Here is a 27,139-nt window from a genome sequence, read left to right as displayed (position 1 = left end):
TATGCCAGATGACAAAATGTGTATATGAACAGATGTAAACATGTAACTGAGAATAATGTTGAAGGAACAGATGAAACAAGAACTGCCCTAAATCATATGTAAACTGTGGCCCCATGATAGTCAAAAGGAGAGCAGAGATGTGCTCCACCTTACTGATGACAAGTGAGAAGACACTTTGTTGTTGCTTTAGTGAGGTGGGGTTAGGTTTTGCATGTAAACATAGTAGTAAATTAATGTTTATTTCTATATTCTCTGTGCTTGGCTGCGCTGAGTGCCTCTGGCTATGCAGAGAAACTATCATGTGAGTACACAAGACAAAATGCCTCTCATACGTATCTTACCTAATATGCTACCTTTTTAAATTCTGCATACACACCAGTTTAAAAGGTGATGACTATGATAAGACCAAGACATTATCAAAGAATTATAAAGGAGAGGACCTTCTTTGCCTTTTGTAGGCCACTTTCCATTGGCTGGAAGGGCCAGAGCTGCCTAAGAGGATATTAAAAGCCCAGGGAACGATTCCCCCAGTGGGAGCATTGCTGTCTAGGGACCCCCGGATTGTCTGTAGGAGTCAGAGAATGTCAGGGGGAAGATGGAGGAGCCAAACCAGGGCCTCAAGCCCAAGAGCTTGCATTTCAGAGGACAGGCAACCTGCCACTGTTTCACAGCTACGAGTCTCTGTGGGCCCCTTCTGTCAGTGCCCCTTCTTGGGCTGGCGGCCTTTCAGAGGACATGGCCAGGCCTCAGCCACAAGGCATGGATTTGCCTGCAGGTTTACTCCCTTCTCCTCCCACAATACAGGCACTCCAGCGTTTGAAATGGGGGTCCAGATGGTGGGGGCTTTTGATTTGAGCCACCCTCAAAGTCCCCAGATGGTGGGGGCTTGGGACTGAAATCCAGGCTCTGCAACTTTGTGTCCCAATGATGTGGCAGTAGGTGGGTGGGTGACAATTGGGCACCTGTCTGCTCAGGTGGGGGGGGGGGGGGAACACCCCCTTCCCCAGCTATGCTGGCTATATAGCCAAGCCAAGCCAGTACCTCATTTAGCCCTGGCACTGGGAAAAAGAGTCTTGAATTCACAGCTCAGGCCCACAGCCAAGGACATGAAGCAGCAGCCCTTTCCATGTCACTCCACCATGGGTATTGCCCATGGGGGCCAGGGGAAGAAGAAGAAAAAGGAAAAAAAACCCACCCCTATCCCTTCCCCCAAAAAAGACAAGCCACTGCTAGCCAATAGGAAGACTACCAAACCAGACCAGGGTCACAAACATAGGACCTCATGTTTAGGAAGACAGCGAGCCTGCTGCTGCACCAAAGGCACAGGCCTTGGTGAGTCCATCCTGCCAGCACCCCTTCTTAGGCTGGGAGCCTTCCAGGGGACAAGGCCAGGCCCCAGCACTGGAGGGCCAGCCCAGCCCAGATGTGAGCTCGCTCTCCTCTCCTCCTGAGACCTTCACACCTCGAGGTGTGCTGCATGTTACTGGGGATGATACTTAGGACACACTTGTATGGCTTGGCATATGCTATAAAATATTTTACAACCATAGGACATGGATGCATTTTTGTAACATTAAAAATATCCAGATTAGAACGATAAATGTTTCATATATAAATGTTTCCTGGTCTTTTTGCCTCAGAAATAATTCATACCTTATATAAGTCCACAGCAGGCGCACTTTGTAGTGCAGCTAGTGGTGCACAGGAAGTGCATGCGTTGTGTACTCAAACCTGAAACGGACACAAGGATTTTCATGTAACGTTGTGCACTTGAGGTTGCTGGCAGACATCAAGGCAGTCATGTGATTTTGGGTGAGGCCCCATCCCTGAAATCACGTGACCTGATCACCTCAAAACCCCATTGCATGATTGGGCTCCGGGTGCAGGAGACGCCTGCAGCTGGGAAGTGGGAAGCTCCCTGCTCCCCAGCTGCATCCCCTCCTCATGTAGGCTCCTGGAAATGCACAAAAAAGTGGTGTGCAGCTGGGGCTCCCAACTGCACAGGTCTTTTTAAAGGTTTAGGGCACCATGAACCCAATTTCAGGGAGCTTTTCCCTGATACCAGGCTCAGAGTGCCCCAGACCTTTAAAAAATATGTGTTCAGCTGGAAGTCCCGGGCTGCATGCCTGCCTGCTTTCTTGAGTCCTCTCGGCATTGTATACCTAACATCAGGGAGGGGCTCCCTGATGTCAGGTCACAGAGCCCCCCACAGTGCAGCTGGGCAGGGGAGATCTTCCTCATCCTCAGATACACTCACCTGTATAAAGAGCCAGCTGGGGATGTGGGAGCTCCCCTACCCTTACTGCTTCTTTCAGGCACCTCTTTAACCCGATGCATGCAGAGGGGGGGATGGGTTAAGTTCCCCCATCTGCAGCTGTCCACCCATTTTTAAAGAGGTGCCTGGCATCCTCCAAAGATAGAGCATGGGGCAGCCAGATTCAGGACCTGGAACTGCCCTCAGTTAATTGCACCAGAAATATAACACATGGCACGGGCCTTACCTTTCTTATCTGGTGCTCAAGAGAATAAACCTTCTGTTTTACTAATAACCATAAGTTTTCAGACTCTTTATCTAAATAAATCTCCTGCATTTTTGAAAGCTGAGGTCTGCTCCAAAAAGAATGAAACTATGAACCAGGGAAATGGTGAAGTAGATTTTAATTCAGTATGCATTACAAAAGTTAAGAGTAAAAATGCTTTATATAAGATTTCATATCTATTTCCCTTTTCTAGCCATCTAGATAGATGTTACAATGTTACTTCTTTGGAAAAAAAAGCATTACAAAATGTATGTAAAACCTTACTTAATAGTTTTTAGGAAATATTGATATCATTGCCCAGAATTAAAAACTAGCATCAATAATATTCAATCATATGCAGCTAAATTCAACAAATACCGATACAATTAGGGCACAGTATGAGAATGAGTAGATCATGGAGAATTATGTTTCATGATATTCTTGCACATATACTGAATATGGGGGAAAGCAGCTTCTGGAACAATACATTCTCTTCAAACTAGGAATGTTATAATCTAAAGCTTTCATCATGTAAGGACTCTTATATTATTCTTCAACTAGAATCTAAACTTTTATCTGGTTAGCAAATGTAGATTTTACCTAGATTGTCACATACCATGCTAGTAAATGATTTATCAAGTAAAGCATGGTAAAGCACAATGCCATAGTATTTGAAGTATTGTGCATACAGCACTTGATAAATAAGAGCCATACGTTAAAAGAAGCTTGTTTACAGTATGTGGCCCACATGTGACTAAACTGGATCTATCAAGAATTGTTTGCTTTTGAGGCATTTCATTAGAAGGCAAGCCTACCTAGCATCACTATTTCAAGCAAGATATTAGATGCAGTGGAGTCTGCAGAACTGGACACAGATTTGTTACATGTGGAATTCAGCACATCTCGGTTTCAGTGTTCCCTTCTGAAAATGAAGGTAATACTTGCCCATTACATTGCAAGAGTGCTTTGATGGCTAATTACTAAATATATGGTACTTTGAACAGGTAAAGTGTTAAGTGCTAAATTGTTAAAAATGTTGTATTGTTTGTGATTCAAAACCATAAAAGCAGTAAAGGACCTCTAGAGATCATCTACTCTAGCTTTAGATCCTCTAAGGTAGGATCACATATACTGAGACCATCCCTGAAAGGTGTTTGTCTAGCCTGGAAGCATGTACACGTGCAGAGTTACTGTGCAGTAACTTAGGTGCAGTACACGTGCACAGTTACCATGCAGGAACCAAAAATTACTCTGTAATACAGTCGCATGTCTACCCGTGTGCATCCGTACTGCACGGTAACTATGGTGGCTTATGTTGGTTTGGGCATAAATTTGCTACTTGCATGATGCAGGTTGCAAATTTATGTCCGAGTAGTTACCTTACTGCACAGTAACGCAGTAACTAAAGTTAGTCCCAAGTCAGTCCACACAGACAGTGTTACTGTGCTGTAACACCTGCACATGTAATTGACAGCATAAACACCTCTACTGTGCAGTAATTTACTGTGTGGTAAATGCATGTGTAGACATGCCCTCTGTTATTTAAAACTCCTCAGTGAAGGGAGATTCCACAGCATTCCTGGGTCAAGTGCTTAATAATCCTTATAATCAGAAAATATTTCCTTATGCTTAACCAAAATCATCTCCATTGCAAATTACACCAGTTTTTTCTTGTCTTAGTCTAAGTGGACTTGAAGTAGAATTTATTACTGTCCTATTTACATATCTGAAGAATCATGCCCCCCTGCCTCTACCAGTCCTCCATTTCAGAAGAAGCAAACCCAGTTCTTTCAACCTTTCCTCACACATTTTGTTCTCTAAACCACTTGCAGTTCTTGTTGCTCTCCTCTTGAATCTCTTCAATCTGACTACTTCTTAAAGTGTAGTACCCAGATTTGCCCTTTTTGCAACTTTATCACACCTTTATAGCTTGTGATCCAGTGCAACTCCTGATCCCTTTTCTGAATTACTGCTAGAATCACTAATTCCCCATTTGCATATTTGATTTCTCATTTCTGAAGCAGAGTACTTTGTCCTTGTCCAAAGAACATAAAGTGACATTCAATAATCGCTTCAATTTATCAAAATCATTCTGAATTCTGATCGCACCTCCAAAATGTGTGTGGATTGCGAAATGTGGATTCTTGGATTGTAGTCCAGAAGAAACAGAGCTCATATTCTCTACTCCATTGTCCGAGTTATTAATGGAAATACTGGCTAGAATCAGATCCAGGACAGATCCCGCAAAACCCCAATAGCAGGTAACAGATACCAGTCAGAGATCAAATCACTGATTGTGATTTTTCATTCACTTCATTTATTATAATTTAATCTAGATTATATTTTCCTAATTTGCTCATAAGGATGCCATGTGGGACTGTGTAAACAGCATCACTAAAATCATTATATACAAGTACATGTACTGCTTTCATATTTTCCACTAGGTCATGCTAGAACAACACCTGAATTCTGTACCACAACAAGTCAGATTCTTTTTTCCTATGACCATTTATGCTCATTAATTTGCAAGATTCATGCAAGAGGGGGCATTAACTGGATTTCATTACTACCCCCAACTGTCTTACAATATCTGCTCACATATCTTTTAGCCATCTGTCTTGGCAATTTGGTTGCATAACTTGGTTTGTCATGTCAAGCTTCAAGATGCATTTCCTGCTATGGAAAGAAAACTCAGGTATGCCTAAATCATGCTATGGCATTTTTCCCATGTTCTCTAGAGTGATGGAACACTACTTTCTGTGCATAGATAGTGAGAGAATTTGGACAGGGCTACTTAATAGAGTGATCTTATTCACATTAACAGAGTATGTAAGATTATAAAGGACAGATATTACAGGAAAGGGTGACTATCATGTAAAAAACCTCAATGTGAATGTGAAAAAAATCTGAATCTCTTTGGCCTGTATTCTGCTTGTATTTCTATGGGGATGTACCCAAAGTAATCTGGCTGGAAGTCAGTTGCATTACACCAACTAATTTATCTAAATACACAGCTTTACTCTGAAAAGTGACTTCCTACTCCTCAGACTTGCTCTGAGGACACTCTCAGAGTCACATCTGCTGACTTAAGTGATCAGAATATTTTGTGATACTTTCTTTTACTCCTGTCAGTCCTTCAGAGCCAACCCAGTGATGAGAGAATGAGCTAGCCTCTACTTCTCATCAGGTAGGCCAACACAACATTAACTAAGTATTCATTCTGCTCTCGGCTAACTCCACAACTCAATTAAGACTTTTTTTGTCACATGTGCTATGTAATGGGCTTGCCTGGATATAAGCCAGAGCAGAATCTGACTTGAGGAACATCCATTACTGGGAATGCTGAGTGCATCATTGGTAATTAGAAAGAAAACCAATGTCTTCAAATTTATAATTTGAACAAATCAGATCTGGAGCTATGGAAAAAAAATAATTGAACCACAATAGATGTGGAATCCTATAACCATAGAATCATGTGGAACCATGCAATTAGTCCAATAAAAGATACTACTCCCCTCAAATCCTTGTCTCTTGCATATTTCCTGGACCGTTATGGCTACAACATCATTCAAACCCTATGGGTGCCTGTAGACGTGCAGGCAGGATCTGAAGCACTGTCATTAGAGAATTTTGGAACAGACTTGATTAATCATTATTAATGGAGTGTGATAATTAGTGCACTCCAGCCGGTATCCGTGTCTCATGTATCAGCGTTCCCACGTTTCAAAATGGTTGTGGAAGCACTAACTAAAGCTCATCTGACAAGCTTCAGTTAAAGTGCCCCTGCTGCCATTTTGAATCCCAGAGATGCTAAGACGTGGGATGCTGCAAATGCTTTAATCAGAGCGGCTCTCGGAGCCACTTTAACTAAAGCACCCCCTCCACCCTTCCCCCCCACACACTTCTGGAGCTCATGTGAAAATGTCCTATAATGTCACTTTACAGAATCTCTTTTCAGAACAGATTCACACTAAGTTAAGGGTGGGAGAAAACTGTCAGGGAAGAAATAAATAGGGATAAAAAGGTGGGAGGACAGTAATACAGTTTCAGACATACAAACTTAAATGTCAAATACATTTGGGGTTCTTAACTAGGGAGTCTTTATGAAAATTTGTTTTCTCAACTGCACTTGCATATATCTATATTTATTAATGCTTTGGGGCAGAAGAATTATTACTTATTGAAAACAAATTAAATATTTGTGACTAGGCCCTATTTTCCTTAGCTGTAATGGAAGTGGAGCTCTTACATTATTAGTGCTTTCAATTGCAAGTACAGTGAATTCAATTGTCCCTCATGGATATCACAAAATTATACAGTAATTTTTCTTTCCTCTGGACAGTTCAGCATTGTGTCAGCATGGGTGCTGCAGGTGAAATCAAGCAGAAAGAGTCATTGTGGATGAATAAGCACTGGAAACATATTAAGTGCAGCGGGTTTCAGGCAGTACATTTCACATTTATGCATATTTTTTCTTTCATGCAAAGAAATAGGAATTTTTTGAGGTCCAAGGGCCGAATCTGACTCCAGCTGAAGTCAGTGGGACTTCTTGTATTCAGCTCAAAGGGGGCTGGGTCAGATACTAAGTACAGATGAGGAGAGAAGTGCAAATGCAAAGCTAGATGAAGAAGCTTACAAAATACTCACCTGCAGTATTGGCAGGTCTGGATCAAGATGGCAATAACCAGTAACTGAATTAGAAGTGCAGTACACATTCTCCTATTTGTCTTAATGGCCATCTGTATTGCTGTGGGCTCTGACCTTCATGTCCTGACATTAATGTACTGTACCTAAGTAAATCAGGTTCATGCTTGTCCAACCAGAAAGAAATTCACCTTTTATGTTCTTTCTATGTATTTTCTTTAAACAAAGTTTGTACATAAAAATGCAATGGTTACTGGTAGAAAATCAATGTTTAACCACAGTTACTGTACAGTGGAGATCCCACAGTCATGAGCCCAAATACTTTTCTTGCATTTATGGCACAGCATGCTCCTTTTTACCTTTAGGATAAAAAGTTATTGTTGTACCTTTTATCTTGCTTCACAGATTATCTTAAAACATCTTTCCTTTTGTATTCAGAGTAGTGTTGCAACTGTTACTGCTCAGATTTTTTATTGTTCTGATGAAATTCACCAGAAATAGAAAAAAGTTAAGATGAAATCCTTTAAATCTGAGCTTACAGAATGAAAGTGTAACAGAATACTAAAATGAAGGGGAGAAAGGAGAACATGTAAAAAGTGCATGTGCTGGCTTCTACATATTTTATCTCTATGACAGCATGTTTCTAAGTCCCTCTGGGATATATATTTCATTTGAAGTGGTATCATCCATTATACTTTCTTTGGGGTTTGTTTGAAGGAAAACTGTTACATGATGGTGCTGCATTATTAACAGGCCATATGGGCATAAGGCTTTAGAGCAAGGAGCTTAACAAGAACACAGGAAAACAATTTTGCAGATCTGTCTTTCCTCCTTCCAATGCATATTCCATATTTTCCTCTACCCACTGAACTTTTACTACCCATTTAAAATACGACAGTAAAAGGTATTAGCAGAACAGTTGATTATTTTTCAGACAATATTCACCGTAGATGAGCTAAAAAATAACTCATCGATAGATTACCTTCTTACACAGCACCCTTAAAGCAACTGCTTTTGTAAGAGTTCTGTAGATGGAGAAGAAAGAAGCAGCAGTAGAAATAAAGCCCTCCTTTCCTGTACAGCTATATGCATATGCCCTGAAATTCACTGCAACCGTTCTCTTCATACATTACCAGCAGGCCAATAATACCAAAGTTAGAAGCTGACATTCCTTTTTCTTATGGGTTCACCTTACTATGCCCAACTTGCTTGGATGCAGACTTCCACATCAGCACAGCTGCAGTACCTTGACTTAAATAAAGACACGCATTTGGTCTCTTAAGGAAGAAAGTTAGTGAAAGGAGAGTCAATGGGTGACTGGTGGAGGTCACATACTAGCAGCCTTGTTTTATATCTACCTTGAAAAATGCAGAGCCGCACAGGGTATAGTTGCACATTACCTTTCAAACATGTTAAAGGCCTTTCAGACAGGAGTGTCCACATATTAAGGCAGGAAAAAGATGACTTATGTACCTCTGAGACTGTCATAGTTGCTGTTCTTCTGCAGTTGGTGTTAGGCAGACCATGTTGCAGTAATGTCAGTCTGCTCCTGATGAATACCAGTAGTTTGTGGTCCTTCAGTATCTCAGGAGGCACTGCTCCTAGCCCCACCACGTGGATTAGCTGTTCTCCTAGACCCTTATGCCCTGTACTGACAGCTGGGACAGCTAGGCATCAGTGGGTCAGTGGGTAATGTGGGCAGAGGAGTGGGGGAGAGGGGGAAGGGGAGGGGGGAGGAGAAGGAGAGAAGGTAGTGGGGAAAGGTGGGGGGTTGGGAGAGTGGACAGCTGTGGGGCCCAGCAAGAGACATGTGGGCTTGATGTGGATGCAGCTCAGGCTCAATCTGGACATGCAGGGGGCCGCACAATCCTGATCCTGGAGCATAGGGCCAAAAGGCCTATACTGCTGCTGGAAAGCAGTGAGCTGGCAGGCACAGAGCAGACTTAGCGAATCCTAGCCATTAGGGCTGTGCGAGGCTTTGGATCTGGAGAAGCTTCGGACGCTTTGGCGCCCAAAGCAGCACATCCAGGTCGAAGCGCTGGCCTCGTCAGGCTTCCTGAAGTGGTTCGGAGCTGCGTCGGAGCCGCCTTGGAGATTGGGCAAAGGGTATAATGGGGAAACAATACAATATCTGTAACTTTGTTTTTTGTCTGATATGGATGAAATTTTCAGGGGTAATAGACTCTGCAGAGAGGATGACACCTGCCAAGTTTCAAGAAGATTGGTGCAGGAGTTTGGGGGAAACAGCACCCCAAATTCTTGAAAGCAAAACTCATGTCATGTCTAGGCATTACAACATAGCGGTATGAAAACTACTGGAGTGGTAGCTCTTATTGAGGCCACAAAGCCTGCCAAGTTTCAAAAAGATCAGTGCAGGGGTTTGGGGGGAACTGCCCTGCAAGCTGCGGACAAGCAAAACAGGTGCCACGGGTGCTTGTGGGACTGTGTCTGTCTTGGGGCGGGGAGGGGAGACACTGCTGCAGGCCTGGCTGCTGAGCTGCTGTGTTACCTGTTACCAATCAATCATGATTCACTCAGGGACCAGCTCAATACACAGGACCTAGCTACTACACAACAACTTAACAAGCATCAATGAGCACCTACAAAACCAGGCTAAGGAGAGGAAAGACTCGATACAGACAATCAACTGCCCCAGGACAGAGACAGTCCTGGCACGAGTTTTGCCTGTCAGCAGGTAGGGGTGCAGGGCCCCAGAACCCCTCTGCACCCATCTCCTCCACAGCTGTCAGGCTTCATGGACTCAGCAGGGGCCACCATCCTTGCCGCTGTCATGCCGCTGTGATTTGACACATGCAGTATCACCCATGGCACCAGTTTTGCTTGTCTGCGGCTTGAGGTGCAGTTCCCCACAAACCCCTACACTTAACTCCTTGAAACTTGGCAGGCTTTGTGGCCTCAGTAAGAGCTACCACCCCTGCAGTTTTGACCCCACTGTGTTGTAACACACAGCTATGACATGAGTTTGGCTTTCAAGAATTTGGGGTACAGTTCCCCAACGCCCTGCACCGATCTTCTTGAAACTTGGCAGGTTTCATGCTCTCAAGGGAGGTTACAAGTCCTGCACGTTTCATGCAAATCAGACAAAAACCAACAAAGTTATAGATATTTCATTGATTCCCCCATTATACCCTATGGCCGGATCTCTGAGGTGGCTCTGAAGCTTCAGAGCTGCTTCGGCCGGATTGAAGCAGAAACATGGTCCAGAGCTCTGGATCGGATCGTGGCCATCCGAAGCTGCTGGATCCGAAGCCCGATTGGATTGGTGCTCACTCACACAGACCTACTAGCCATGCCCCTGCTTGTCAGGCCTCTAATGGCAGGTCAGAGCTGTGCATGTTAGAGAAGGCATCAACCCTTAACGTGTGATCGCTCACAGCTTTAACACCAAAGAGTGTTCCTTAAGAGTTAGCAGGTGCTAATTGTAATGTGTGACTACCCCCACAGATATCTGAGCCAGCTCAGATCCCAGAAGGCCTTAGTATGGTGGTCTGCTCTGGGTAATTGGCCAGGGTGGAGAGCTGCACTAATTTGGCTTCTCATACCTGAGCTAGCTCACTCACAGTCACTCTTGCACATAGATGCACCATTGACCTCATATTATTTTCAAATTACATAGTCAAATTATTTGAAATGTTTCCAGTTCTAAACAATTGTCTATTTAATCTCCAGTCTGATAATCACAATGCTACAGATCATAGATCTGCCACTCATGGCATCAGGTTTTCTGTTAAAATAGGATAAAAAGAGCAAAATTGCAAAAAGGCAGTCTGAGTTGCTTAGATTTTTTTCTTCAAATCTATGAATGAAAACTAGTTACAAGATGGTAAAGTTTACTAAATTTGAAATCTTGAAAGGTATGGCAACCTGAAAAAACCAGCCCAATTCACAAATTGTAGCTAATACCATTTAAAAAATATCATTTTACAGTGAAACTTACTTTTTGTGTATCCAGCATACTTCCAGTTGTTTTACTAATTAAATAAAGCCCAATCTTTGAAATTCTGGTTTTGTTCATTTTAAATTCCAATTTCCAACCAAATAGAGACTGACAAAAATCATAAATAAAATATATTGGCTTCTAATAAAGTAATAAAGTTCACCATTTTATGACACAATAAACAAGTAAAACTTAAGAAAACAAGTGTAAGTTTACTTTTTGAACACATGTGCAAAGATACGGTGTATCCCCTGGGTAAACCAAAAGAAGCGCCACATTTTGTGCAGAAGCTACATTTATCAACCTATATTAGTGGTATCAACCAATGAGAGAGGTAGCCAGCCATATTAGTTTAAGTTAGGCAAAAGGCAGGTATAGGGTAATAATTCTCAACCAGCATGCCACAGCATCCAGGGGTACCTTGAGATCCTTTCAAGGATGGTGTGGGGCATGGGTGACTGGTGCCTCTTGGGTCACCCTGACATCAGTCAGCGACAGCGGGGGGGAGGGTCCCTCAGCGGCCAATCCCACTCACCAGAGGTGGTGCGGGGGGTGGGGAGTGTCCCCCGACAGCCGATTTCATTCACTGGAAGTGGTTTGGCTGTTCCCCTGCCTGCTGGCTAAACAGGGAGTATGGCCAGACAGGGGGTGTACCAGTGCTCTCAGGGGGTGCATGTGCACCCCCTACATGTCATCACTGGTGTGGGGTGCCAAACAATGTTAGCAGTGTTAGGTACACAAAAACGATTCATAAGATAAATCCAGAAGGCGTTTATACACATGCTCTGGGAGTGTGTATGTGTATGGGGAGGCACTTTAATTATTAAAATATAGCAACAGGTCTCAGAGCTGCTCTAATTAAAGCACCCAGACCATCTCATGTATCAGCATCCCTGTATTTAAAAATAGTAGCACGGTTCCTTTAACTAAAGCTTGTTCGAGAAACTTTAATTAAAGTGCCCCCACTGCCATTTTTAAGTGCGGGGAGGCTGATACATGAAACCCTGGACTCTGCTGGAGTGCATTAATTACCACGCTCTAGCAGACTCAATTAATCGTGCCTGCTCCAACATGCTAGGATTACAGTGCATTGGAGCAGCCTCACTGCTCATGTATAGGGCTAGGGACAGACTTTACACATAAACTGGTTTAAGTGATCAGAAGCTGGTTTAAACCTGTAACAGAACAGATGTTCAGTGTGCGTAAACCAGATTGATAATGACTGAAACTGGTTTGAGATAAACCTGGTTGAATGTAGTGTCAGACTTAACTGATTTGGGTCAAATCAGTTTATACAATGCCTGTCCCAGAACCCTTCCTGGTTTAAGATAAACCAGACAGCCCCAGCATCCTGGCATGCTCTCTGAGCTGGGTGGGGCTCTTTGCTGCACAGCAGGGTGGGCCCCTCCCCTCTGCTCCCTTGCTAGAGCTCTGGCAGAGACTGCAGGCATCTTCCTGGCTTCTCCCTGCTATGAAGGGATTATTCCGCCCCACCTCTCTGCCTTACATCACTGAACATTAGCTAGCAGACTACATGCTGGCTACAGTCCATGCTGTGGGAGACAACAAAGGTAGACAGGCTTTTTGGAGCTAGTCAACAGGTAGCTGGTAATGACCTTCCTTGGAAAAGCTGTTTAAGAAGAGCTTGAACTAATGCAGAGAGGCTTTGTTTTCTTAATGGGTTGATAAGCACTGAGTTAGGGGTTGTAAACATTCCCTGGTAGGCTGCTTAGGAGGAAGGGAACATCAGAGCATCCTGCCATGTCCTGACCCCTCAGCTCAGCTCTGTGGAAGGGAAGGGATGGCTGCTCTAGTGCCCCTTGGCTTCTAGCCTGAGCCATTGCAGGCACGTGCCTGAATTTTTTCAGTCCAGAGGGGATGTCTGTGTGGTTACAAACTGGTTTAGCCTAGTCAGGCTAGACGAACTTTCAAAGACTGAATCAATTCAGGCTTAGGCTTTTTGAATGTCTGCCCTAGCCTAAGTGCCCAGAGATTTCAAACAGCAATCTTTGTTTGCAACAGAAGAACAGCTATATTATTTTTCTGCAGGTAAAAAAGAGTGAAAACTATGAGTTGGCATTTTCTGAGGGGTGTCTTGCATTTGTCCAGGAATGCTTCAAGTTTAAAAAGGTTGAAAACCACTGGTATAGGGCATCTCCAAATCTGAAATCATTGTGTTTGAGAACAAAGCCATGGAAACAGAGGCAGTATCATTGTCAGGGATAATGTTTCTTATGGCTTGTAATCTGTCTTCATGGGAGATACTGGTGTTCAGAGATGAAACGTCCGTGGTAGCTGATATGGTATTTTTGCTGGAAGCTTGTCAATATAGCCTGATTTCTAGAAGTCAACTCATAGCATTTGGTGAAGTATTGTGTCACTCACCAAATCTTATGCCCCTGAAACAGTTAGTGTCTGGTGCCATCCTGCCATGCCTTCAAGCAATGAGAAGCAATCTTTCTTTAAGAAAAAGTACAAACATAAAACAAATTAAAATTTTCCTGTCTCTTGATTTAAAAGCATGATAGGAAATGGTGATTTAAATGGTCCATCTGTCCAGAAAGGCTGATATTCCAAGATCTTCAGTGTACACCATTTTTTACTGAGGTAAAGTCCTAACTGACTAAATCCTTGCATTGTTTCCCTGCTTGCTCCTTTCTGTCAGAACTCTCACTGATATCAACAGGCATTTTCCTAGGTATGAACTATGTAAAAACTGAGGACTTGGCTTTGATTTCACCACTGCCATATCAGGACTAACTTTTCTTAAGTCACCAGGCTTATACTGGTACAAAATTGGTGCGAGACCATAAAACGGCTCATTACTTTTATCTCCAGGTTCCCTGCTATGCTTTTGATATTCCCACAATTTTAACCATGCTTTTGTAGAAAAACAGCTCTTCTTGTTCAGTTTTCAGGTAGACAAAAAATGTACTGGAAATCAGAAAGCAATCCAAGCTATTTGATGAATAGATCATTTTTTTGGCAATTACAAAACTCATTCGAAGAGCTGCACTACATAATACTGGGATAGAAAGGGAGAAACTACTGTTTGATATCTAAAGTATTCCTTCAAATTCTCAGAACTCATTGGGAGGTACTTAGTTCCTAAGCAGTGGCTTCAAAATCATTCCCACTTAACAAACGTTTCAACATATAGACAAAGAAAGTAAATGTTAAGTACATAACATGTTTACGTAGCAAATATAATACATTTTAGATGTACCACAAATTGTTATCAAACATTACATTTATTTTATCACTGGAACTGGAGGGTGGTGTGGTGAAGTCCATGCTACTATGAACGTTTCAATCTTCACTATGACCCTGGTAAAGATCATAGTACTAAAATATAATATTTTTCAGTCTCTTTCTATTCACTGATTAAAGTCATCTTGAAAGTGTGCTTCACCATCGTTTGTCCCCTCACCATCAGTTTTTTAAGTGTAAATGGAAGTAGTAGATAGAGGTCTGTTGGGGTATCTATTGGGGTTCCCAATGGGGACATGAGGGTGAAAGGAAGGGCACATTTTGGAGCTGCGTGGAAGAAAAGGTTCTGCTTCAAGCCATTAGGAACAAGGGGAAAAAGAGGAGACATCTGGGGATTTGAGTGAGAGAGACGCCCAGGCATTGGGCTAGGGATGGAATATAGGGAATAAAGTGATGATGGAGAATGTGATGTCCTGGACACATGCAGACAGTTTTTCAGATGGACTAAAATAAAGTGCGTCTCCACTATCAGATAAAATTACACTCTCTCCCTAAAATTTTGTATAGGAATTCTGGCACACAACTGCAACAGAACTGAATATGAATACCTCAAGTTCCTATGAAATGGATCCCGTGTGAGGTATAGTTGCTACGTACATTTGCAAAAACAAAGCATAATCTAAAGTTACTGAGTATTGAAATATTTTGGGGGAAGTTCTGTAACACATTCAAATAAAGTTACTTTTATTCTAGGGACAGTGCTCCTAATGTGTGTGGTGAATTTAGCTATGCTACCCTGGCTGATCTTATACCAAGCATGAAACAATATACAAATTGACCCTTAAAACTGAAGTACCTTTTCAATTTAGAAATGGCTTCTGCTTCATCCCACTCTTTCATTATCCATTTTAACACACATAAAATCTGGCCTGAGACATTTTCATATTACAGGAACTTGCTCACTGAGGATCCTCTTTCTCTTGGTATACCTCTTCCTTCACTTGTCATAACTTGGCCACTCATCTCCACTTAGTATCAGTAGTAGTAGCTACTTCCTCTGTTCACTTCCAGTAACACTTACTCCTTCTCAGCTGATACCACTAAGGTCAATGGACTCATCAATTTTATGGCAGGGTAATTAACATATTTAGCAGCCTTGTGTCTGTGCACACCAGGGAAACATATTTCAAAATTCAGTTGGCTAATGTTTTCAAATACCATTTAGCACATACATTGGCACACAGTTTAACAATGCATTAGTGGGTTTCATTTCTTAATGATATTACAAAATCTACTTCATAAGACTATTGTTAAGATGAATGTTCACCTCTGGTATTTCAAGAACCTCACTTCCTTCACCTTGCTTTGAACATGCCATGTAGCTGCTAATTATAAACAAATTGGACTTTGCCCAAAACCTCAGAACCAAATTAGGGAACTAGAGTATATGAATAAGTTGCCTCCTCCTCCTCTTCTCTGTGGGGCTCTATATTCTGTATTATCCTATGCTGTTTCCTCCTCTCCTAGGACTCACCTCCTTCTTCCCTTGGTGCTGCCTCTGTTATTCCAGGATCTTCACTTCCTTCCCTTGCTTCCCTTGGAAGTTTATGTATTTCTGTCCTCTCTCTAACAGGATGGCTGACCTCATTTTCTTCAGTCATTAATTCTTTTGTGGATGCCTCTCCCCATTTGCCCTGGTGGCAGAGGTGACTTTAATGGCAAGCATTCACATGGAGGGCTTGTAAGACTGCCTTCCTGATATTCTCTATATGTCAAGCGAACATTTCTTTCAAGATACTAGAATGAATAAACTTTTGATTTAGAAGCACCAATGCAATCCAGAGGAGTGATTCTCAACTAGTGTGACAGAGCATTCTTGAGCTCCTTTCAAGGGTGCCACAGGGTGCCACATAGTGTTATCATTGTTAGATGTGCAATCATAATTTACAAGATAAACCCAGAGATTTCAAATAGGAATTCACAGTGTAAAAACATTCTGACCTGTTGTGAGCTTTCTGAGATCTTGGCAACAGAAGAATTGTTCTGTACTTTTTTTCTGTAATGAAAAGATGAGCAGAAACTAATAGGGGTGCCTTGAGTGTAACGAGGGGTGCCTCAAGTCTGAAAAGATTGAGAATCACTGATCTAGAGAAATGTACAAAGACTGATTTCAATTCTTTATTCCCAGTGGTTTTGTTGTTGCAGTTTATGTTGTACGGGTTCATTTTCCTTTCATTTAACAGTGTTAACTGGCCATGACTCTAGCTACTTTATGTGGATAAAATCTCTTTCTCTATATCAAACTCCTTAGCTTCCCTTTGACAACAAGGTCACATTAGTTTCCATAGCCAGACCTCCTAAGTGGCTGCTATGATTTTGTTTGGTATGAAAGAATTCCTCATTTTCAGTTTGCTAATCATCATATCACAGGCAAGGTCAGCTCCCAGACTAGTGCACCAGTCAGCGCAGTTTGGGAAGGATGTGAGCAGCTAACAGTGAGAAAAGAACAGGTTAGGGACTATTTAGAAAAGCTGGACATATACAAGTCCATGTGGCCAGACAGGATGCACCTGAGGGTGCTGAGGGAGTTGGCTGATGAGATTGCAGAGCGACAGGCCATCATCTGTGAAAACTCATGGTCATCGGAAGAGGTCCTGGATGATTGGAAAAGGGCAAACATAATGCCCATATTTAAGAAAGGGAAAAAGGAAGATCTAGGAAACTACAGAGCAGTCAGCCTCACCTCAGTCCCTGGAAAAATCATGGAGCAGATCCTCAAGGAATCCATTTCTAAGCACTTAGAGGAGAAGGTGATTAGGAACAGCCAGCATGGATTCACCAAGGACAAGTCATGCCTGACCAACCTGATTGCTTTCTATGATGAGGTGATTGGCTCTGTGTATGTAGGAAAAGCAGTGGATGTGATATACCTTGATTTTAGCAATGCTTTTGATATGGTCTCCCACAACATGCTGTCAGGCAAGCTAGGGAAGTACAGGCTGGCTGAATGGACTGGAAGGTGGCTGGAAAACTGGCTGGAGCATTGGGTTCAGAGGGTAGTAATCAATGGCTCAATGTCTAGTTGCCATTTTTAAAGTTTGTTCACAACCCTTTCATATATTCTTGCGACCCACTTTTGGGTCATGACCCACAGGTTGAGAAATGCTGTACTAGATGATCTCCTGAGGTCCCTTCCAACTCTAATTTTCTATGATTTTATATGCAAGCAGGATCATTCCATAAATTGGCATACCTATTACCCTTTCTCATGGAAAGAATGAGATTTCTGTCCATTTCCAGACATCAATCTTCTATCCTTCTTTCCTCCTATTCCACACTGCTGAATTGTATAATTGCACATTATCCTTTCTGTGCTGAACTGTGATTTTGAGACAAACACAATTCTGTAATTCTGCCTGCCTACCCTATGATATCTGCTCTCCCACAAGAAAAAAAACAAGTTCGAAATGTGTTCTACTTCCTCAGGGAGTCATGGGGTTTTCATTTCACATCGTCTCTCTATTGTCACTTCGTAGTGAATACATGTTAAGGAACATCTTGTTTAGAGAACTGCATCTAATTTTAGAGATGGGAACATAATATCTGTTGTACCTTTTGTTTCACATTTCTGAGATATGTTAACAACAGGCAACAAAATTATTTGCTCTGCTGCCTTAATAATTGGGACCACAGCAGGGTTCAACAGTCTCTTTGACTTGCTTTCTTTTACTTGATATGTGGTGTTAATTCAGAGAGCATGTATTCTGTGCATTGCTTGCTGGTTGCCTACAAGTCACCCTGAAAACAGTCGTTAGACTGCTGACTTCTTTTTAACCTTCCATTGTCCACACATTGTGCACACTTGTTCCACTTTGCCATTTTTACTGTGGTGCTGAGCTCTGCTGATGATCTTAGTGATTGATTGTGCTAGTCAAGCCTAGTTAGTAACGCTGGGCATTCTCCAGCTAGCACCCCCCCCCGAAGGATGCATGTTCCTTTCCATACCTTCTGCCTATGAAACTTCAGAGAACCTGCTACTATGCTGCTGTTAGACGTGATTTACACTTTTCATCCTCTATATCCAGCCAGCTCTGCAAGCTGATGGTTGAGGAGGTACACTGTGACAGCCTTGTCTCTGAGTTCCTCCAAGAAAGTACAGGGGACACAGCCCCAGTGCTCATTTTCACATGGGCTGGGATTCTGTTTGACCTTTCCATAGGCCATTTAGGGACAGGAAGGCTCCTTACTCCTTTTCACCCTACTCTGCACCTGTATAAGAACTAAGCCATATGGAATCAGCCTTGGACAGACTTTAGCTCTGCTCTGCAGAGGAAGGAAGAGACTATTCTCCCTCCCTTCTGCCCTGTGGGAGCTGTCACCTGTATAAAACATGTGTAAACTGATGAGAAATCAGAATGGCACAAATGTGTACCCTCACAGCACAAATGTCAATGATTTTATAGGAGCTGCAAGGCATTGGAATAAAACAGGTCCAGAAGCAAACCATGACTTGTTACAAGCATTAGTTTAGAGAAGGGAGGGGTTCAGACCACTGGCAGAATTATTCGCAGCCAGAAGTCTGGATTTCATGGTTACAGTAACTTTACATTGGTGTACCCTGAATTATGTTGGTGAAATCCATCTGGCACATAAACAGGTGCCATTAATACAGTGGAAAATCAAACTTCTAGTTTCCATTGCTCCTGCTACTCAGCTCTGGGATCCTTGTAGCGCAGATGTTGTCTCTCCTAGAACTATGTAATAATTTGAGATATGCATCAACAGGGATGAGGTTGAGATCACAGAGACTAATTTTTGCTTTGATATAAATAAATTGGTTTTGCCTCACTGACTGAATGCAGGATTGAAATTCAGGGATTCCTAACTTTTAATCTTGCCTCTATCATTGCCTCATTCTGAAGTATTGGAAAAACACCTGCTCTCAGTAAGGGCTATTTCAAAGAAAATACGGAGCCCTCTGGAAAGTCATCTCATTATGGACCATGTCTACAAGCTGATGATCCAGGCTGTGACCATCTCCTTTCAGTTATTGTAACGCATGTACTGAACAAAGCATGGAGCTTCTGTTCCGCAACAGCTGAGAAAGCGAACAGCTTGTAGGTGCAGAGTTGCTGCACATGTTATGGAAAGGGATAATCAGTCTCTTGTTAAATTGGAGGAGAGGAAAACATACAGTCCAATCCAGCCATGATGAGCAGACATCTTGACTCCACAGAAGATTGAAATGAGTAAGTGAAGTACATAAAGACATGAATGGCGTGTGCCCCTGGAGGCTGGGGGAGCACAGTCACCACCCGCAGGTAGTGGTAGCGGGGCCGTGGCAGTAGTGAGCAGGGAGCTCCTGCAGGCAGCCACAGCGGTGTTGGCAGTGTGGGGGGGTGCAAGCGCCAACTGGTGGTTAGTGACTACCTGCTGATGCTGGTGGTGAGGGACTGCCCACAGATGCCGCCGGTGGTGTCGGTGGTGAGGGGAAGAGGGGGTGGCGAGTGGCAACCACCTGCAGGTGCCACTGGCAGCATCAGCAGTGCTTTTGCAGGGGATGCACCACCAAGCTCAGGGGGTGCACGTGCATCCCCTATGTGTCACCAATGCATAAAGGAGCTGAATCAGGGAAACCCAAAAGAAAATGAACAAGAGATAATGTCCACTCTAAGCCTCTCTCAGGAAGGAAGCCAGTTTCCAACTGCTCAACAAGCCTTTACTTCAGCCAACAAATGCCATCAGTTGAGTCTATTCATTCTGTCACCCAGTACCACAAAGGCAGCCACTACCTATTGCAGTCTCTCCCTCTTGATATTCAGCTCCTTTATATAGATGTGAGGCAGGTAGCCTCCTTGGGCCCACCTGCACTTATGGTTTATAGCAGTGCCACCACTGGAGCCTTCTTGACTATGGATCCTCTGCAGCTGCAGATTTTGCAGCGTTGTCTGAACCAGAGTTGTATAAACATGAGGTCACTCTATAGACGTCAATAGCATGATTTATAGGGGTAAACTGACTACATATGTGTCAACATTTGTAGGACTGAGGCCTGAGGGCTTTGATTCTACAACATGCTTGGTATGGGTGGATAAAAGCTGCATTGAAATTAATGGGCCTTTAAAAAAGTCAATGTTTGTCTTTTTGTGTTTGTCAAAAAGAATATGGGGCTAAACTTTTCCAGTAAATAGTTCACCTCTCTCTTCACTCACAATGTATTTTACATAACAGTCAAAAGTTTATCTTTTCATTTCAGTGATGTAAAATATGTGTAGAGAAGCAAACTGAAGTTCACACCACAAAGGAATATATTGATAATAATACAGGTAATAATACAAATACACCATACTACACTTTTACAGACATTTTCAAGAACTGTGAAATGATTTACGCATGTTTTTGCCAGTATTTTATTCTGATTTCTCTTGCTATAAATGCAGGGTAATGACCCAGAACCACTTGGAACATCAGGTGGGAGCTGAATTCAAATGTAGACTGCCCAATCATTGTTCCAACCTCTAGAAAATACTCTTTCTTAAGTGACAACCTTACTCTCTTCTGCATTGTATAAAAGACTTCACCTGGGACATCAGAGAGGAGAATGTTGCAGAATTGCTTTAAAGCATACATGATTATAAAATGAATACAAAATTATTGAAAGAGGTTTTAAGACATCTCAGAACTTCCTGTACTGGAAAGCTGGGTGCACATCAAAAGGCCGTTTCGTTCAAGAGTCCAGGACACAAGAAAAGCCAACAGTGAGCTGGGAATGTTGAGGTGCTTCAGGACAAGTGAATGCCTCTCGTTTCATTCTGGATCTGGCATTCTAAAGACACTAGACTTCAGCTAATATAAAAGGGTTTCATTTATCCAATGTAGATGAGCAATGTCAAGGTGCAGAGATAACTGGACTTTGCCTAGTTTCCCAGTTCAGGTAACTGAACAAAAGCTCAATGGGTTTTGGCATCAGCAAAAGTAGTCTATTTTCAGAAAAGGGAAGAGCACTGGATGAGGAATCTACAAACAGAAAGAACAGCAGGGTATGACTGTCTCACCTTGATGACATGGGAATAGGAGCAGTGGTTTGACCTAGCTGCAGAAATGAGACGTGGGGGGCCATTAAATCTCAGGGAAGGGAAAAGAGAGTGTGCCCATTCTTATATGAGAGAATTATTTCAGCGTCTCTTTAGGGATGACTACAGACTAGCAAATCTGTGTGATTAACTCATGCTGTCATTCCCGTAATGATTTGGAATGCTAGGACTTGTTATCTTTAATCTGAGTGATCAACATTACATTTTTGCTTTGGACCACTATGTAACACTATATTTTAATAATGCAGGGGTGTTTTAGTGAGAATAAACACACTATTAAATCTAAAAGAAACTTAGTGAGTTGTGGCAGGCATTGATTATAAAATACCAGTGGCTATATCAAAATAGATTTTATATGCACCTTCATCAAGACTTTTAATTTAAAATCAGGGCCAATTTATTCTTAGACACAGAGGGAAGGAGGGGAAAAAAGGGGGCTCTCTTCTGAATTCCTTACGTATTGCAGAGTTTTCAAACTGAAGCCCAAAAGCTACCAGTAATTAATAGAATGTCTCATCCTGAATGTGCTCACTGTATAAGTCTACATCTAAGTTCTGTATAAGTTTAGGTTTTTAACTCATTTTAAAGTAGGCTCAGTCTGTCAGTGGTTCAGCAGGAGCCTGGAGTAGTAATGATAGTTTCAATCTAGCTTAAAATATTTGATCATATTATCTCAGAATCCATCTGCTCACAATTTCTCTTCAATACAATCAAATGTTTCTTTCTCATCTTTGAACCTGGGTTGTAACCAAGGCAGTGCAAACTCAACAGGGTGGATCAGCTGGTTAAATTAAACCCTGCAGGTTGCATTGGTTGGAAGCAAACTGTCCAATGCCTGTTTGTTTGGAGGGTCAGCAAAATCAAACCTCAGAGAGGAACCCCCAGCAATACCCATTCCCAGCTATGCTGGTCCCAGCATCCTCTCTTCCTAGCATCTTCAGAGGATTGCTGGGAATTGCAAAATTAGGGAGAATAGCTAAAAAGAGGCTTACTAGTTTCTTAAGTGTGAAAGAACGAGGCCCTGTTTGCCAAATTCCTCCAAACACAAGTCTGAAGTTTATAAATACATTGAGCTTTGAGCCAGCAGCTCAATTAAATGGATTCAGGATTTAGTGCAAATATTTTGCACAGCTCCAGTAGCTATTGAATGGTGAACAAAAGGCAAGACTGAGGTCTGATTACACCTTTAATTTATCTAGCATAGAAACCTAGACACAGCAGCACAGACTTCAGCATAGGCTTACAATCAAAGTACATACTCAGGATCCCCAGCAGATTTATACAGCCCAGGGAGAAGCCTGTGCCACCATGTCTTTATTACTATTGTTATCCTTTCCAGCCCACTTAAAGCTCGTATGGGCATACAATCATCCCTTCATTTGTTCTAGAGGCATGACTTGAGACTATTTTTTTGCAAGGCACATTCATAGGAAGTATGTGTTTTTTTTCTGAGTGTACCAATGTGATTTACAGACATATTTATTCAGGATTTTTTTTGTGATGCTAAAACCCCCTTCTCTTGTGACCCAGGTGAACAAAAGTGAGATCATGGAAATATTGAAGAGATTCTTGAGAAACCAAAAGAAAGCAAGCAGCAAAAGGAACAGAGATTCTGCATTTGCTCTGACAGATGCAATAGAGAATTGCTATCAGCTACTAAAGTGGTAAGGCTGAGGAAAAATTTGTCAGTTTAATTAAGGAACAGCACAAGTGGTAATAACGAATACCAAACAGTGATTCTCTGAGTAGGCATTTATGATTGAATTCAACCAAATTCAGTTCCATTCAAGATAATGAAAATTAATATCCATAAATAAGAATTTGCAAAATGTTGTGTTTGAGGTTTGTAATGATAACATTCTTCTTACAGCTGCTTTTGTGAATGGGGAATAATTTAGTCACCCTAGAGCTGATTTTGAATGTTAAGTACTGGTATAATTATATAGGAATGTTCCTTCCAAAGGACTTGAGAGTTCTTTATGGCATGTTCTTGCCTATTACAGAGATAGGGGACTGAATTTTGATCTATCATACTAGTGTAAATTGGTGCAATACTAATTTAGCTGCCTTCAACATGTCTATGCCCTGCTGAAAATACCATAACACAAGAAAAAAACATATTTTCTAGCTCAAAGCCAGCATTTAGCAATAGCTCATGCATACTTATATATTCAATGAAACTTTTAGTATTTGCTCCTTCTAACTACGGGGTTCTACTATGAGGAAGCTCATACATGTGAAAATCCAGATTTAATGAAAAACAAGCTCAGAAAGAGGTTAGGCTCCAACACAACAGCAGTCAGTAAATGGGGATGGGCTAATATCACCTAAGGATAGAATATTGAGGCAAGGATTATTTTGGGGAGTGAGATGGGATTAGAACTAACAAAACATGTCTCTGTCCACACTGATTACTTTGCTCTATGCCTCCTTACATCTGTCTGCCGCTTCCTTTAATTTGTAAATTCTTCAAAGCAGGAACTGTCTCTTCTGCTATTTTCATCTACACAGCGCTGCCATAATCACAACTCCCATATAGCATGTTTGGGGGTTTGGAATTCTGGTTGAGTTTTGGGGAGCACTCCCATAACAAGAATAATCACAATTGTATGCTGTCACATTGTAGTATTCAAATTCCTGGATTAGCATTAGTATTCATAAAAAACCCCCAAACATGATAATTTAGGCCATAACCTGGAATCCAAAAATTAATGGGAATTTTGCTATTGATTTCAATGGAAGTGGTTGGACCTTCAACTTCTTTTTCTATGGCAATATGCATTGATATAGCTCTTTGCTTTGTCCTTGATTTCTCTGTCATTCATCTCATTCTCATTCATCTTGGCTACCGACAGAAGTTTTGCATAAACTGGTATAAGCAGTCAGAAACTGTTTCAAATCTGTAACACAACAGAAGTTCAGTGCACATAAACTGCTTTCAAAATGGCTGAAACAGGCTTTGATAAACCTGTATGGATGTAATATCAGACTGAACTGATTTAGGTTATATCAGTTTATTGAACTTCTGTCCCTCCCCTCTAGATTCAAGTTAACTCACAATCCTTGAGCATCCCAGGATGCTTTGCACCTTCCATGAACCTCTCCGCTCCCCTCGCAGGGTGGTTGGGATACCCTTGGCCTAAGCTGTCTGCTCCAGCTGAGCAAGGAGGCATGCTCTAGCACCCCCACCCTCCCCAGCTTCTGGCTTGGGTCACTTCATGAATGTGGCTTGAATTTCCAGAATCAAAATCAAATTTCTGTTCACTTGTTTATCAGTTCAATGTACACAGCTTAGACTAGCCTGTGAAGATTGAATCAATTCAGCCTTGGGATTTTTGATTGCCTGTATTTAGCACTTATGTTTGTTTTAATCCATGGCAGGAAGGCAAGATTCTGTGCGTGTGTAAGACACTATACATAAGGTCTACTGGAAAGCAGAGGAAGCAGAGGAAGTGATTGTAAAACAAAACTGGTTTTATTTTTTCTGAGTAAAGTTCTTTGTCCAGTCTTAGAAGCAAGTGAGCCTGTGATTCTTTACTAGCACAACAGTAAATTGCTACAATATTTGGTATTTGAGCTTTGGGAACATATGAGTTCTTTTTGATTAACAGTAATTGCCACAGCTACATCAAGCAGTTTTGAATCTCATCACCAACAAGCACTTTGACTGGCAGTATACAACATCTGCACATACTGAAGCTTGTAAATATGAAGGATGAACTGTGCTAATAACATCAGCTGAAAAATCTTTGAGTTTTAAAACTGTAAGAAACAGTGCACATAGATAATGTTGTGAATAGGCTGAGCATGGGAATAGATCCCAGTGGGCGCATCTACATGTGCTATTAGCACACAGCAATAAACTCTGGTGCATATTGCACCACAGCTTATTGCTCGCAGGCGTGCCATTTGAACATGTGCCTGATACCACAGCACACTGTGCCAGGTTGGAGTAGCTGTGGCTAGCAGGGAGCTCAGCATGCTGTGGAGGGGCTGGCTGGGGCATGAGGGTGCTCCAGGGCAGGGCTAGCCAACAGGCAGGCCCCACATTGAAGCACCTTCCTGCCAGCTGTGTCGGCATCCACATGTGCAGTGCTGTGGAGTACAAGTACTACTCTGCTGTGGAATTAATTAGTTTCCTGTGACCTAGTAGGGCCACATGTGTGGATGCAGGATGTTTACTGCAGAATGAATTAGTCAATTATGCAATAAACTTCTTGTGTAGATGTGCCCAGTGGCACCTAAATTCTAACCCTTGCTCTTCTAATGACTTTCTGGATGGCTGTGGTAAATGACTGTGAACCTAATTCAGCAAAGCAGTTAACTAGCATGGCACATGGGCTTTACTGAATCAAAGGCTTAACTGGCAGAGTTGACCACCTACTCTCAGGCCTGCCCAGATTTCCTCCTATCACAGTTACAGCTCCTCCAAACCTAATCCCCCACAATTCAGTAGAGCTGCCGCTAATGTAGTGAATGCAACCAGAGTGCTTGCAGATACGGAGGCAAGACTTGGTGTGTGTTCCTTAACTTTTCATGCTCTGGCTTTCAGGAATTTGAGTTTTGCTAAACTGGATGTTCTGGAAGGGTCTGAGAGTCCACTGAGTAACTTTGTCTCCACATCACCAGTTTTTTTTGGTCACCAAGTGGACAAAGGGCACTGTTCTTGCTAAGTTTCATTAGGCAAGCATCATAAAGGTTCATTAGTAATTGTAAAGTAATTAGAAAATGATAATAGCTATTGACAAGTCCTAAGTATTTTTCCTTGCTAATTGATAGGTGTCTAACATTACAGCTGGAAATTGCAAGATGCTCAGATGCTAATGAGGTGATGGTCATATTGAAGGATGTAGACATGGCTGCAATAACTTAAAAAAATACTGCTGACTCACTTTCTTTAGTGATCCTCTGTGTCTATAAGCGTATATTGTCCTGTTCTGTAGGTATGTCTCAGGATGGCTAGCACATTGCTGAACTTATTTTTATGCTGCTGCTTAGGCCCCAGTATTCCCAAGGATGGGAAAGTTGGGGCCTAAGGCTGGACTTAAGAACTTGGCAATGAGACAAATCATATTAATGACATCTTTTCAGTGTCCTGTGTGCATAAGTTCTTCCCTTTTTGTTAGTTAGGGTCTGCACAACCCTAAGATCTGTCTCTCAATAACAATCTACATGAAGCTCAACTGGAAACAAGGATGAAGAATCTCTCCTATACCCCATCAGTATGGGGCAGGCAGGAAGAAGGTTTTTTGTTTGTTTTCTGTTTTTCAGAAACTATGTAGAATTACGGCATTCATCCCTGACTAAGGACAGGAGGTAATTCATACATGACTGCCAGGGGCTAAATTCCCTCACCTTCAGCTCATGGTCATATTTTCCCTTCATTAAAATAAATGGACTACAATCAGTTCCCCTCAGAGCAAGCTCTGGGGCTACTACAATTCTGGGGATGAAGCATATTTTTGTGGGCTCTCCTCCAGCAGCAGCTTTGAAAGACAAAGGGACAGCTATGTACGCACAACTTTCAAGCAGCTCCTCACTCTCAAGCAGCTCCACAGTGCCCAAGCAAAGTGCACTAGAGCAAAGAGCAAACCTTGCTACTAATGTAAGTTCCAAGGACTTGGCTGACATGGAAAGGCACATGCATGCTAGTATCTTCAGGAAACCACTGTGTTTAAATGGGAATGTTTCCTCCTCTTATATTTTGTCAGTAG

General features: G+C 42.1%; 1 long non-coding RNA gene across 1 annotated transcript in view; it reads left to right on the top strand.

The window, feature by feature from the left end:
• Nucleotides 1-2,660: 2,660 nt before the first annotated feature.
• The window catches only part of LOC109305756, an 83,267-nt gene continuing 58,788 nt past the window's right edge, over nucleotides 2,661-27,139 (top strand). The window contains exon 1 of the long non-coding RNA XR_002099700.1: nucleotides 2,661-3,453. This is a non-coding gene — a long non-coding RNA (uncharacterized LOC109305756). The remainder of the gene's footprint in view (nucleotides 3,454-27,139) is intronic.

This window comes from Crocodylus porosus, unplaced genomic scaffold (genome assembly GCF_001723895.1).
Source record: "Crocodylus porosus isolate Cpor-Errol unplaced genomic scaffold, CroPor_comp1, whole genome shotgun sequence".
NCBI classification, from domain to species: Eukaryota; Metazoa; Chordata; order Crocodylia; family Crocodylidae; genus Crocodylus; species Crocodylus porosus.
The sequence above is the reverse complement of the archived record's forward strand: the minus strand, read 5'-3'. Positions and strand labels throughout refer to the sequence as shown.